Source organism: Pistacia vera, unplaced genomic scaffold, assembly GCF_008641045.1.
Source record: "Pistacia vera cultivar Batoury unplaced genomic scaffold, PisVer_v2 Contig430, whole genome shotgun sequence".
NCBI lineage: Eukaryota > Viridiplantae > Streptophyta > Magnoliopsida > Sapindales > Anacardiaceae > Pistacia > Pistacia vera.
In genome coordinates, this window is record NW_022196258.1 from 1,126,504 (window position 1) to 1,139,022 (window position 12,519).

The 12,519-nt window shown below is 38.3% G+C and overlaps 1 pseudogene; it reads left to right on the forward strand.

The window, feature by feature from the left end:
* Positions 1-1,290: 1,290 nt before the first annotated feature.
* LOC116143468 lies at positions 1,291-11,458 on the forward strand (annotated as a pseudogene).
* The last annotated feature ends 1,061 nt before the right edge of the window (positions 11,459-12,519 follow it).

The following is a 12,519-nucleotide window of genomic DNA, read 5'->3' on the forward strand; positions in this document are numbered from 1 at the left end:
AATTAAAAAATACCCATTAAAATAGTTAAGAGATGTATTTACGATTTTGTATTAAAATAGTTAAAAGATATATTTATAGTTTAGAAGAACGAATCAAAATAACAACTTCATGTCGATCGAACATCATGCCTTCATTTATTCTATGCCCATTCATGAATCTTTGATCTGTAAACAACAAAAACATAAATAACTAAAAAAATCATCAATTAACAAAATCATGAAGAACATACGTATTGTTGACACAAACTAACATGACCTATAAACAATCAACAAAAGACTAGAAGTATTGTTGACACCAACTAATATATTGCGATAATACACAACTGAACATATGCCCTTTTTATAACCCCTTATTTAGACATTTCGAATGCCAACACAATTAAATACGAAAAAATGTTTGCAATGTCAATACAATGCAATATATTAATAACAATCTTAAACAGATATTATTAAACCACAATTACTAATAACAATCCAATGCATTTGTATATTTATTATTAATACACATCCAATGCGTCAAAATAATTACAGCTTTGGAATACTAGTATAATGCACCTATATTATTATTATTAATTATTAATATATATCCAATAATTTTTATTAATTAAAATAATAAGAAATGATTTGGTTGATATGAATATTTGGAATATCAATGCAATGCAGTAATATCTTATTAAACTACACATCTAACTTTGAAATACCAATGCAACAATTAATATTGTCTACATCATCATCAATAAAATTCAACTACATGACAATCACAAATTTAAGGTGTCATTATGGTTAGACATTTTGAATGTTAATGTAATGCACCTATATAATTAGTATTATTATTTACTATAAATACAATTTTTATTAATATTAATCATTAATATAAATCCAACATAATGCAACAATAAATACAAAACTAATATATCAAGATGAAACAATTTAATTAATCCAACATATCAAGATGTAGCAATAAATATAAACCTAATATGTCAAGATGAAATGATTTGATTGAGCTTATTAAACCACACATCCTAGTTCCCAATCCAATGTATCAAAATAAAATAATTATAAAACTTCTAAAATATATCATGTGCCATGACGAGTATTCAACTTTATATACATATATATCACCTCACGAAGTCTTCCCGCCAAAAAATACAAAGCCATCCCATATTCCCTCCATTTTTTTACACGCAGAGAGACAATGTCTAAGCCTGTTTCGCTCTTCCAACCACTGAAACAAAGAAGAAGAAGAAGAAGAAGAAGAAGAAGAAGAAACTCGAAAGATTGCAAAAAAGGATGTCGGAATGGGACGAAGGCGCGACGTTTTACAGTGATCAGGTGCAGTTCCCTGAGGACACTGCCACTCGGTTCAGATCAAATTCAGGGAGTTCATCAGAAACTTTGAGAAAGAAAAGAACGTGTTCCTGTACAGAAGAGAAAGCTTGATCGAAAACTCTAAGTTTTTACTGGCTCACTTCGAGGACCTCCTATCCTTCGATGCCAACCTCCCCTCTCTCCTCCGCTCCTCGCTCGCCGACTACCTTCCTTTGGTACTCTCTCTAATTTTCGATTAATTTTCAAATTTAATTATTTGTACGGATTGAAAAGTTTTTATTTTTACGTTTATTTATTTTTGATTATGTATTAGAAATCAGGGTTATAACATTTGATGTGGTCTAATATAAGTGAATCTTGAAAATATAGCATCATTTTAGCACATATAATGAAGGATTTGATAAATGTTTTATTTTGATTTGTAATTGGTTTGATAATTATTAAGTCCTGTGTGCTTGAAATGTGTGTGTTTATTAGTTTGAGACGGTGGCAGCGGAGGTTTTGGCGAGTTTGAAGATGAAGGTGGATATGGAGGAACCGAAGACAGAGGAGGTGCAGATTTTACTTACTTCTAAGGAGGATTCAATGTCAATGAGGTCGCTTGGCGTAAGTGGGTTTGGATTTTTATTATACATTATTGTCAATTTGTTCTGTTTTGAAAGCTGAGAAAACTGCGGCAAATTAAGGGTAATGATGTTTCTTTAAATTGATGGGCAGGCTCAATATATCTCGAAGCTGGTAAGGATATCTGGGATTACTATAGCTGCTTCCAGGGTTAAGGCAAAGGCAACTTATGTGCATTTATCATGCAAGAATTGTAAAAGTACAATTGATGTCCCTTTTCATCCAGGCCTTGTTAGGGCGATTGTTCCTCGATCGTGTGGCCATCTCCCTGAGGTTAATATCATGAAATCTTGTTATAGTTCATGCTTTTGTAATTATGAGTTAAAGAGGAATTATGGGTATTTTTCGTAGGTGGGAGAAGAAGCTTGGCCAATTGATCCTTGGATTGTGGTTCCTGATAAGAGCCAGTATGTTGATCAACAAACCCTGAAACTACAGGAGAATCCTGAGGTAATGAAATTTTTATTTGATTGGTGAGACATTGAAATTAGAATTTTAATCTTCAAATACTTGATGCCTTCCTTTGATAACTAAGGATGTCCCCACTGGAGAGCTTCCAAGGAACCTGCTTCTCTCAGTTGATCGCCATCTATTGTACCTGGGACGAGATTGACCATTATGGGGATTTACAGTATTTTTCAAGCCGCCAATTCATCTGCCTCGTAAGAATCATTGCACCTTGAGAAATGGAGTTATAATATATGATATATCTTAACTGTATTCCGTTGCTGATTTTCTTTTTTTTGCTTCTATTTTATTCCGTCATAAAGGAGCAGTTGCAGTCAGACAACCTTATATCAGGGTTGTAGGTTTAGAAGAAACAAATGAGGCCAGCTCTCGAGGTCCTTCTGCTTTCACGCCAGAGGAGGTAAGCAGTGAAATTATTTTGAACACTTTATCTAAATTGTACCATCATCTCAACAGTGCAGTGCCTATTCACTGGTGTGCATTCTCTTAGAAGGTTTTCTTATAAATGATATTTTCTTCATTGTGGTGCTCATTTACAAGTCCATGTTTTTTTTTCCTTTGGGTTGAGAAAAGCAAACTCTAAGCTAATTGTTAGCTGATTTTTGTCAAATTTTTATTTGAACAAAACTACAATTTCATTGGAAGTTATGATGCACGACCAGATATTTTTATTTTTGGTGTGTTGTCATCTTCATTAGATTCCCAACTTCTTAGAGCTTGTGCCTTTTTCTTCTCAAATTATTTTCATTAACTGAGTCCTTTTGTAATAATATCCCTATTCACATGTACTAAGTGTTGATCAATGAAACCCGGAAAAAAAGAGCAAATATTTCTTGAAGAATGATATGATCCTGTCGTGGGAGTCCCTTTTTCATATTGTAAACTGTTTATATAATTTCACTACTTGCAGATAGAAGAATTAAAAAAAATTTCTTCACAACCGGATGCATAAAAAACAATATGCTCTAAAATTGCTCTCTCCATATTCGGTCATGGTGATGTGAAGAAAGCCGTGGCTTGCCTCCTGTTTGGAGGATCAAGACAGGTATATCTTGAACTTTGACTGTTTGATGCTGATCTAGTTTATTGATTTCATAATTAATTTATCCGTGAATACAGAATTTGTTGGATGGTGTGAAGTTAAGAGGTGATATCAATGTCCTGCTTTTGGGAGACTGATGAGCATCAAACAAAGCTGGTGTACCACAGGAAGGGTGGTGGTAGAAAGTAGGGGAATATTAGGCAGTTGGGATTTGTTATGGGGGAATATTTAGGGAATATCTGTGGAACAGGTGGCAGGATATGAGGGGATGGGGGAGAATTCAGTTAGAACATACAGGTGACAAAACAGAATAAAAAGGGGAGAAGAGAAAAGGGGAGATAACAGGATTTTGAGAGTGAAATTGCAGGGAGGCTACTGACCCTCGAAGTCAGTGTTTGGGGAGGTGGCTGACCCTCGAAGTCAGTCTGTTACTCATCATTTTCTGGTGTTTTTACATTGTCTTTCTGAGTTAATTGTTGTTTGTTATTGAGCTTTGCTAGGAAAGGACTGTTAGCTTTATTGATAAGGCTGTATGCTTTTAGGGTGATTAATATAACAGATTCTTTTTGTTAAATATTGATTTTGGCGTGTGAGTGTGGATTGTGTTGGTAGTTTTGTCCAGATTGCAGGTCAGGTCCTATCAATTGGTATCAGAGCAGAGTGGTCTGGGTAATGGTTTTGACGAGGATGGATTCTAGACTTGATATTGTTGAGAAAGAAGTGACAATGTTGGGAGTGGAAATGGGTAACATCAGAGAATGTTTGGTGGAGCTACAATCTTGGGTTAGACGAAAGAATGAAGAAGAGGGTGAGAGAGCAGAGGGACATTCTGGAGAAAATAATTAGTCTCACCATGACGAAAATGGAGCCAGTGGGCCAGGAAGTAGTCACCATAACCATAATGAAATAGGGGGGCGAAAATTGGAAATGCCCATCTTTTCAGGGGAAGATCCCTACGGTTGGATCTTCAGGGTTGAAAGGTACTTCAACATCAATGGAATATCGGAGGAAGGAAGGTTGGCGGAAGCAGTTGTCTGCATGGAAAGAGAAGCCATCAATTGGTTCCAGTGGACAGAATCCAGGACGCCGGCGAGCTCTTGGGCTATGTTCAAGTTAGCTTTACTGCAAAGATTTAGTGGATCCCAAGAACTCAACCCATATGAATCATTAATGGCAATGAAACAGACAAGCTCAGTGGTGGAGTTCTGTCGTTAGTTTGAGGCAGTCGCAGCACTACTGGTAGGGGAGAAAGAGGAGATCCTACAAGCTGCATTTGTTAATGGGTTAAAAACAAAGATTAGGGCTAAGGTGAGATTGGCCCAACCCAACTCCTTAACTCAAATGATTGAGCAGCACCACGGATTGAAGATAAGAACCATGCTTTGAAGAAAGCCCAAGGAGAAGCAAACAATGGTTCATGTTCAGTTGGCCTGGTTTTCAATATGGATCCGGAGTGTACCTGATATTCAGCCCCAACCCGACCGAAATGAAAATACCCCAAATTCCCTAACGCGATAGAATCCCTAAAATCTAACTCTAATTTTTTTTTCCCCTTCCAATCGACGAACACCTGAATCATTCCAACCAGGTTCATCGACGACGGCTTCCACTCGTGAATCTACAACGACGAACTCTCGCCATTTGAAAGACCAGGCTTTCCACGACGTGACTTCCTTTTCGTAGGATGACAGACGCCGAGATTCAGAGGAAACGAGAGAAGGGAATCTGTTTCAGATACGATGAAATACTCGCTAGGCATAAATGTGGTGATAAGTTTCAAATCCTCCTGATTGACGATGAAGAATGACCCGGACCCAAGTGGGGTGGAGAAACTGTCACACTGAATCAGAGCACCCACAGGAAAACGTAGAGCTCTCCCTTAGCTCGGTGGTGGGGATTCAGGACCAAAGACTATGAAGCTCAAGGAATAATCCAAGGTAAGGAATGGATTGTGTTGATTGATAGTGGGGCTTCCCACAATTTCGTTAGCTCGAAGTGGTTGACAATTGGGGATACCAGTGGAAAGGACTCAGTCCTTTGGGTCAGAGTGGGTGATGGATATAGTGTGATGTGAGGGGAATGTAAGGATTTGTGTTTGGAGTTATCGACGGTGACAATCTGCAAAACTTTTTTCCATTTGAGATGAGTAGCGCGGACGTAGTCCTGGATCGCATGGCTGAGACACTGGGTAGACATTACAGACCTGAGAAAACAAACTATGAATTCACAATGACCCCGGCAGTCTGTTGTATGGTGACCCTCTCTTAGCAAGACCATGGTATCACTCAAGTGGATGATTAAGGCATTACGAAGTGAAGGACAGGGCTATTTGATCGTTCGGGCAGCTGCAGACTCAGTGAAAATATGGGGGCTATTGATGACAGACTGTTGAGGTACTGGGACAGTATAGTCAAGTCTTCGAGCCACTCTCCGGGTTACCGCCAACCAAGTCAAGGACCATGCCATTCGCTAGTTCTCGGCACACAGCCACCAAACCTCAGACCCTACCGATACCCTTATTATCAGAAAATGAGATCGGCGATCATCAAAGAAATGTTGGCATAAGGAATTATAAAACCGGCATTAGCCCGTTTTCCAGCCCTATTTTATTAGTGAAAAGAAAGACGAGGCTGGCGATTTGTGTAGATTATCGGCCGTTAACAGGTGACAGTTCCGGATAAATTTCCAATCCCCGCTATCGACAACTTGTGAGTTATGGGGCAACTGTATTTTCAAAACTCGACTTAAAGTCGGTTTATCATCAAATCAGAGTGAAACCCGAAGACACACCAAAGACTGCCTTTCGGACACTTGAGGGGCACTATGATTTCTCATAATGCCTTTCGGCCTTACCACGCCACTAGCAGCGTTTCAAGCAGTTATGAATGATGTATTCAGCCATATTTGAGAAATTTTTATTGGTATTTTCGATGATATACTGATTTACAGTAAGCAGATGATGACAGCCGTGCATTTAGGTATTATTTTGCAGGTGTTTATTGGAGAATCAGCTGGTGGTTAATCAAAAGAAGTGTCAATTCGGGCAACTTCAGCTGGAATTTTGGGCATGTCGTTTCAGCCAAGGGTGTGCCATTGATCCCACCAAAATTGAAAGCATCACTAAATGGCCAGAACCAAAGGACATCAGCACTTAGGGGATTTCTGGGTTGACAGGCTACTACCGCCGTTTTCGTTCGCGATTATGGTAAGATCGCTTTCCACTCACTGCCCTTTTAAAAAAGACTCTTTTTGCATGGAATCCAGCAGCTCAACGGGCCTCTCGAAGAGTTAAAGCGAATCATGCCCAGCGTCTCTGTCCTCAGGATGCCCAATTTCACTCAAGAATTTGTCATCGAGACAGATGCTTCGGGAACGACTGGGGGCAGTATTGATGCAAAAGGGTGACCGTTGCATTTCTCAGTAAGCTTGTCTATCAATTCCAAACTTAAGTCAGCCTATAGCGGAATTAATGGGCGGTTGTATTGCCATGCAAAAATGGCGGCATTATCTCCTGGGCCGCGACGTTTTTTTTATCAGGACAGATCAACGGAGTTTACATTTCCTAACTGACCAGAAACTGCTAATGAAAAGTCAGCAAAAGTGGGTTATCAACTCTTAGGATTGCACTTCATCATTCAATATAACCCGGACCACAAAACAAAGCAGCAGACGCCCTTTCCAGGATGTCAGAGACAGTTGAGTATCATGCTGTTTCGATGGGTTGTTTTTTCGGGCCTTGACAGTTTTTGAGGATGCGTACAACAAGATGTCAATTACGGCAGATTATCCCACAGCTCCTGATTGACCCAAACAGCCACCCTCGTTTCAGACTGGTGGGACCCCATTTGATGTATCACAACAGATTGGTTTTACCAAATCAGGGCCTCACATTGATCAGATACTGCAGGAATTCCATACTTTACCAATTAGAGGTCATTCTGGTTTTTTTAAGACATACAAGCGAATTTCAATTGTGTTGTTTTGGGACGGAATGAAGAATGACATCAAGGATTTGTAGCGGCTTGCCGACATCTGCCAACAAATAAGTACGATGCTCTGAGTCCAGCAGGTTACTCAACCTTTACCTATCCTCACCATGTCTGGGATGATATTTCAATTGATTTCATTATGGGCTGCCCAAGCAACATGGGGTTGATACTATTCTAGTCGTCTCGACCGGGCTCACCAAGTATACCCCTTTCTCACTCTTAAACACCCTATATACAGCCAAGACAGTAGCAGACCTGTTTGTACAAGAGGTGATCAGGTTGCATGGATTTCCAAGAACCATGTATCCGATCGAGATAGGGTTTTCATGAGTAATTTTTGGCTGAGTTATTTAAGCAGTCTGGAACCCAACTGAACATGAGTTCAGCTTACCATCCGCAACGGATGGTCAAACCGAAGTAGTCAACCGTTTGCTTAAGACTTACCTCCGTGTTTTTCAATAGCCATCCCCAGCAGTGGCCCAAATGGTGCCATGGGCAGAATTTTGGTTCAATACCACATATCATAGTTCCACAGGAATGTGCCCCTTTAAAGCTCTCTATGGTCGTGAACCTCCACCGTATTACGATATGCTGATCATACTTCTCCAGTTGAAGGTTGACCAACAACTTCAGCACCGAAATCACATCATCGAAGAATTAAGGACAAATCTTCTCAAGGCTCAAGGGCGCATGAAGATGTATGCTGATCGACATCGCCGAGAGGTGACATTTGAGATAGGAGAATCAGTATACTTGAAGTTACAACCATATCGGTTACTAGCCTTAGCCCGTCGCTATAATGAGAAGTTGAGCCCGCGGTTTTATTGTCCCTTTTTGTCATCAGACAAGATTGGAGCTGTGCATACAAGTTAGCATTACCTTCTCAGCCCGCATTCATAATGTATTCCATGTTTCGCAGTTGAAGAAAGCAACATTCCAAGTTCCCAACAGCCAGCCTTTCCCGCAGCTCTTAATGATGATTTAACTTTACAACTTGAGCCAGAGCAGTCCTCAAGAAAAGGAAACTTCTAAGGCCAGTGGAAGTGCTGATTCAATGGAAGGGATTACCTTCCTATGAAAACACACATGGAAATTTTGACATTATTCACCTTCAGTTTCCTACATTTCACCTGAGCAAGGTGGTTCTCTTGGGAGGTTAATGATGAGCATCAAACAAAGCTGGTGTACCACATGAAGGGTGTGGTAGAAAGTGGGAATATTAGCATGTTGGGATTTGTTATGGGGGAATATTTAGGAATATCTGTGGAACAGGTGGCAGGTATGAGGGGATGGGGGAGAATTCAGTTAGAACATACAGGTGACAAAATAAAAAAGGGGAGAAGAGAAAGGGGAGATAAACGAGATTTTGAGAGTGAATTGCAAGGAGGCTACTGACCCTCGAGTCTGTTTGGGGAGTGGCTGACCCTCGCGAAGTCAGTCTGTTACTCATTATTTCTGGTGTTTTTACATTGTCTTTCTGAGTTAATTGTTGTTTGTTTTGAGCTTTGCTAGGAAAGGTCTGTTAGCTTTATTGATAAGGCTGTATGCTTTTAGGGTGATTAATATAACAGATTCTTTTCGTTAAATATTGATTTTTGGCGTGTGAGTGTGGATTGTGTGGTAGTTGTCCAGATTGCAGGTCAGGTCTATCAGAGACCCTCTACTGCTAAATCACAGGTTAATATTGTAATTTTTTTTTAGTTCTGGCATATGGGTTTTTAAAGTCACTGTTCGGTGGTTGCTTTGCGATCTGTTTTATCCCTGCTCTAATTGAAAGTTCTAACTTCTATGTAAGCCTTTTTTCTCTAGGCATGATAAAATAATTCAAGAGAATTCATTCTCTTGCTCTTTTGCCACAACAGTGCTGATTTTATGTTTAACCTTTATTAGTTTCTAAGTTTGTCGAGAAGACAGCTCCTACAGCTGTTTCTACTTCGGGAAAGGTTCATCAGCTTCTGGTCTTACAGCTCAGTGATCCGAGATAGCATTCTGTAAGTTCTTGATCTTCTGTGTTGATACAATTTATACTGCTTATTTTATTCTTTCCCCTACTTCATGGAAATTTGATAGATACCTATCCCAAGCCAACCAACCACAACAGAAATAGCAAGCAACATTGAATAAACCCAGAAACACAAGAATCAGTAGCCAAAATTCAGAAACACTAGCACTTATACTGATATTCCAGCAACACAAAATACACAGCAACAAAAACTTAACAAAACTACCAAAACAAGAAATCAAATAAACCATAAAACCAAAACAAGAAATCAAAGATAATTTTGGTCTTGGAGGCCAACTCCCCAGATAGTGCGCCAGCAACCTCCATTCTCCACTTTTTCTCTTTTGAAATCCTCTCAATCCCTTGTCTCTCCTTTTATGCTATTGACTTTTCAGTCACCCATCCCCTAATGCCATCGTCCCTCCTAAACAAACCACACGCACAAAGACCTTCTTTCCAGCTACCAAAACTTCTACTTTGCACCATTATGTCTCCTACCATAAACCCATATTAGGGTCTCATCAAATTATTTTCTTCCATTTGATTAATAAATCCTGTTACTTGAATTAATTAGTTTGTGACATCATTTCCTTCCAAATCAGCGTGAATTTTATCTTGGAGGGAGCCATGGTTTTGGCAGATGGTGGTGTTGTCTGCATTGATGAATTTAAAAATGAGATCAGAGGATAGGTAATTAAAGTATAATAGATTGAAAACTAATTTCTCTCTCATGATTATGGCTCCTTAAGAGTTTTTTTCTTTGTGTGGCTTAGGGTTGCTATTCATGAAGCCATGGAGCAGCAGAAATATCCATTGCAAAGCAGGAATAACAACTGTTCTCAATTCAAGAACCTCAGTTCTTGCTGCTGCTAACCCTCCATCAGGACGTTATGATGATCTTAAGGTCGTGCAGCATCGTTGACTTGAATTTGTTTCTCATTGTCATACTGTGGTTTCTGCTTAGTAACTACAAGTTTTCTCCTTCCAGACAGCCCAGATAAATTGATTTGCAGACAACCATTCTTTAATATTTGATTTAATTTTTATTGTTAAAGATGTCAGATGTACAGTCAGACAATAATATACCACACTTGCTCAGCTATTAAATTCCCTTAAATCGGTTTCTGAAATTAAATTTCTATTTGTGCAGCTTATTGCTAGCCTATCAAAATCCATGATCTGCAGATGCTGTCTCGGTGACAGCAAAGTTTCTAAAGAAGAGAATTGGCTGAAGAGGTAATTTATATCATTAACTCGGGCATATGTCTTTCACAAAGTGCTACTAAATATTATGTATTGCTCAACTGTGAGTTACATTTGGCAGGTATATACAATATTGTAGAGTTGAATGCCACCCGTTTATCAGAATCTGCACAGCAAAGCTTCAGGATCAGTATGTCCAAATAGAAAGGTATTCTTGAACTAGCTTATTCATAATTCTCTTTATTATTGAGCAGAAGTTTTCTTTCAAAACATTGCTACATTTTTATTGGAGAAACTTGGGATACCATCATATTCAATTCTGAGTAGTAGTTTGGGGTTTGAAATGGACATTTATTGGATGGTCAGAAAATTATATTGTGAATATCAAGTGTAGACTGTGGCCTAGTCTGCTTACCAATAAGCTATATCATGATTATGCTTGAGGACATGACGACGCAGGCAAATGAAACTGTGAGGCTCTGTAATACCCATTACTGTAAGGCAGCTTGAAGCTATGTAAGGTTAGCGAGGCACTTGCTAAAATGAACTGTAAGTACTGGCTTTAAACTTGAGATTTTAACAAAACTATCATAGCCATAGGTTTTCTCAAGTTTTTGTCTTCCCTATGTGGTTAGAATCCTATAACTGACTTGCATCTTTTATGACCTTATAGGTCCCGTGCGAATTGAAGTTAAAGCAGTAACTTTTTACTGTTTCCACAATGGAGCAGCACGTCTGGAATACATCAACAGTGAATCTTACGGGGAGATGGCTATGAAAAGGTGTCCATATGCATTATGATCTCATTCTTTTCCTTTCCAACCCCCCACCCCCCGACTTCCCATTAATCATTGGTTCCCTTTAAACATCAGCTGAAACCCAGATAAAGAGAAGACTAGGCATTGGAAACCAAATATCAGAGAGAAGATTGATCGATGATCTCAGCAGAATGGGCATGAATGAATCAATAGTAAGTATTTATTTCAATGTTCATGTCCTTTTACCTTCTAATCAGAGGAGAAAAGACATTATGAGTCTGTGACTTAACAATTGTTGTCAGGATGACTCACGTATTATTGGAGTATGCTGTTAGAGAAAAGTGTAGTTAAGAAATGATTCTCAGTAAAGTTTATACATTGTTACTTTGGCTGATTGTTCATTAGATAGATATCATTTTCACAGCTAAATCTCTTCTGAGTTAAAAGTTTTGGTGTTTGGACTGAGATTGATATTTACATTTTGGCAGGTAAGAAGAGCTCTTATAGTTATGCACCAGAGAGATGAAGTTGAATACAAACGAGAAAGGCGGGTTATTTTCAGGAAAGTTTAATCAAATCCTCTGTAAAATCCCTCAAAATGTATGTTATCAGTTTACAGTTAGTTTCTTAGTCTCATAGGACATGTTTTTAAGAAAGAAAAATTGTCCTTAATGATCGATGAAGGGTATTTTTGTCATTTCAGTTAGATGTTTTAACGATAAACAAATTAAAAAAAAAAAACCTTAATTAGTTATTGTGTATGTAGATTCTTTCATAAACTGAATTAGTCTTTCATGAAAGACTTACATGCATGAATTACCTTATTTGAATATAATGCACCAAACATTCAACAATGAGTGACATGATATTTTAAAGGAGTAGTACTTATCATTATTATGTATAAATTTTAATAAAATAATTACGAATATAATTTTAATGAATTATGAAATTCAAATTTCATGTATTTTTTTTTTATTTTAAATAAAATTATTTAAATATTTTTTAAAACATTTAGACCTAGCAAAGCGGGTTTATACTAAAAATGGGTACGGGTTACTAACGTAGGACCTGTTTATAAATTATCCCTACCTAATCTAACCTTTT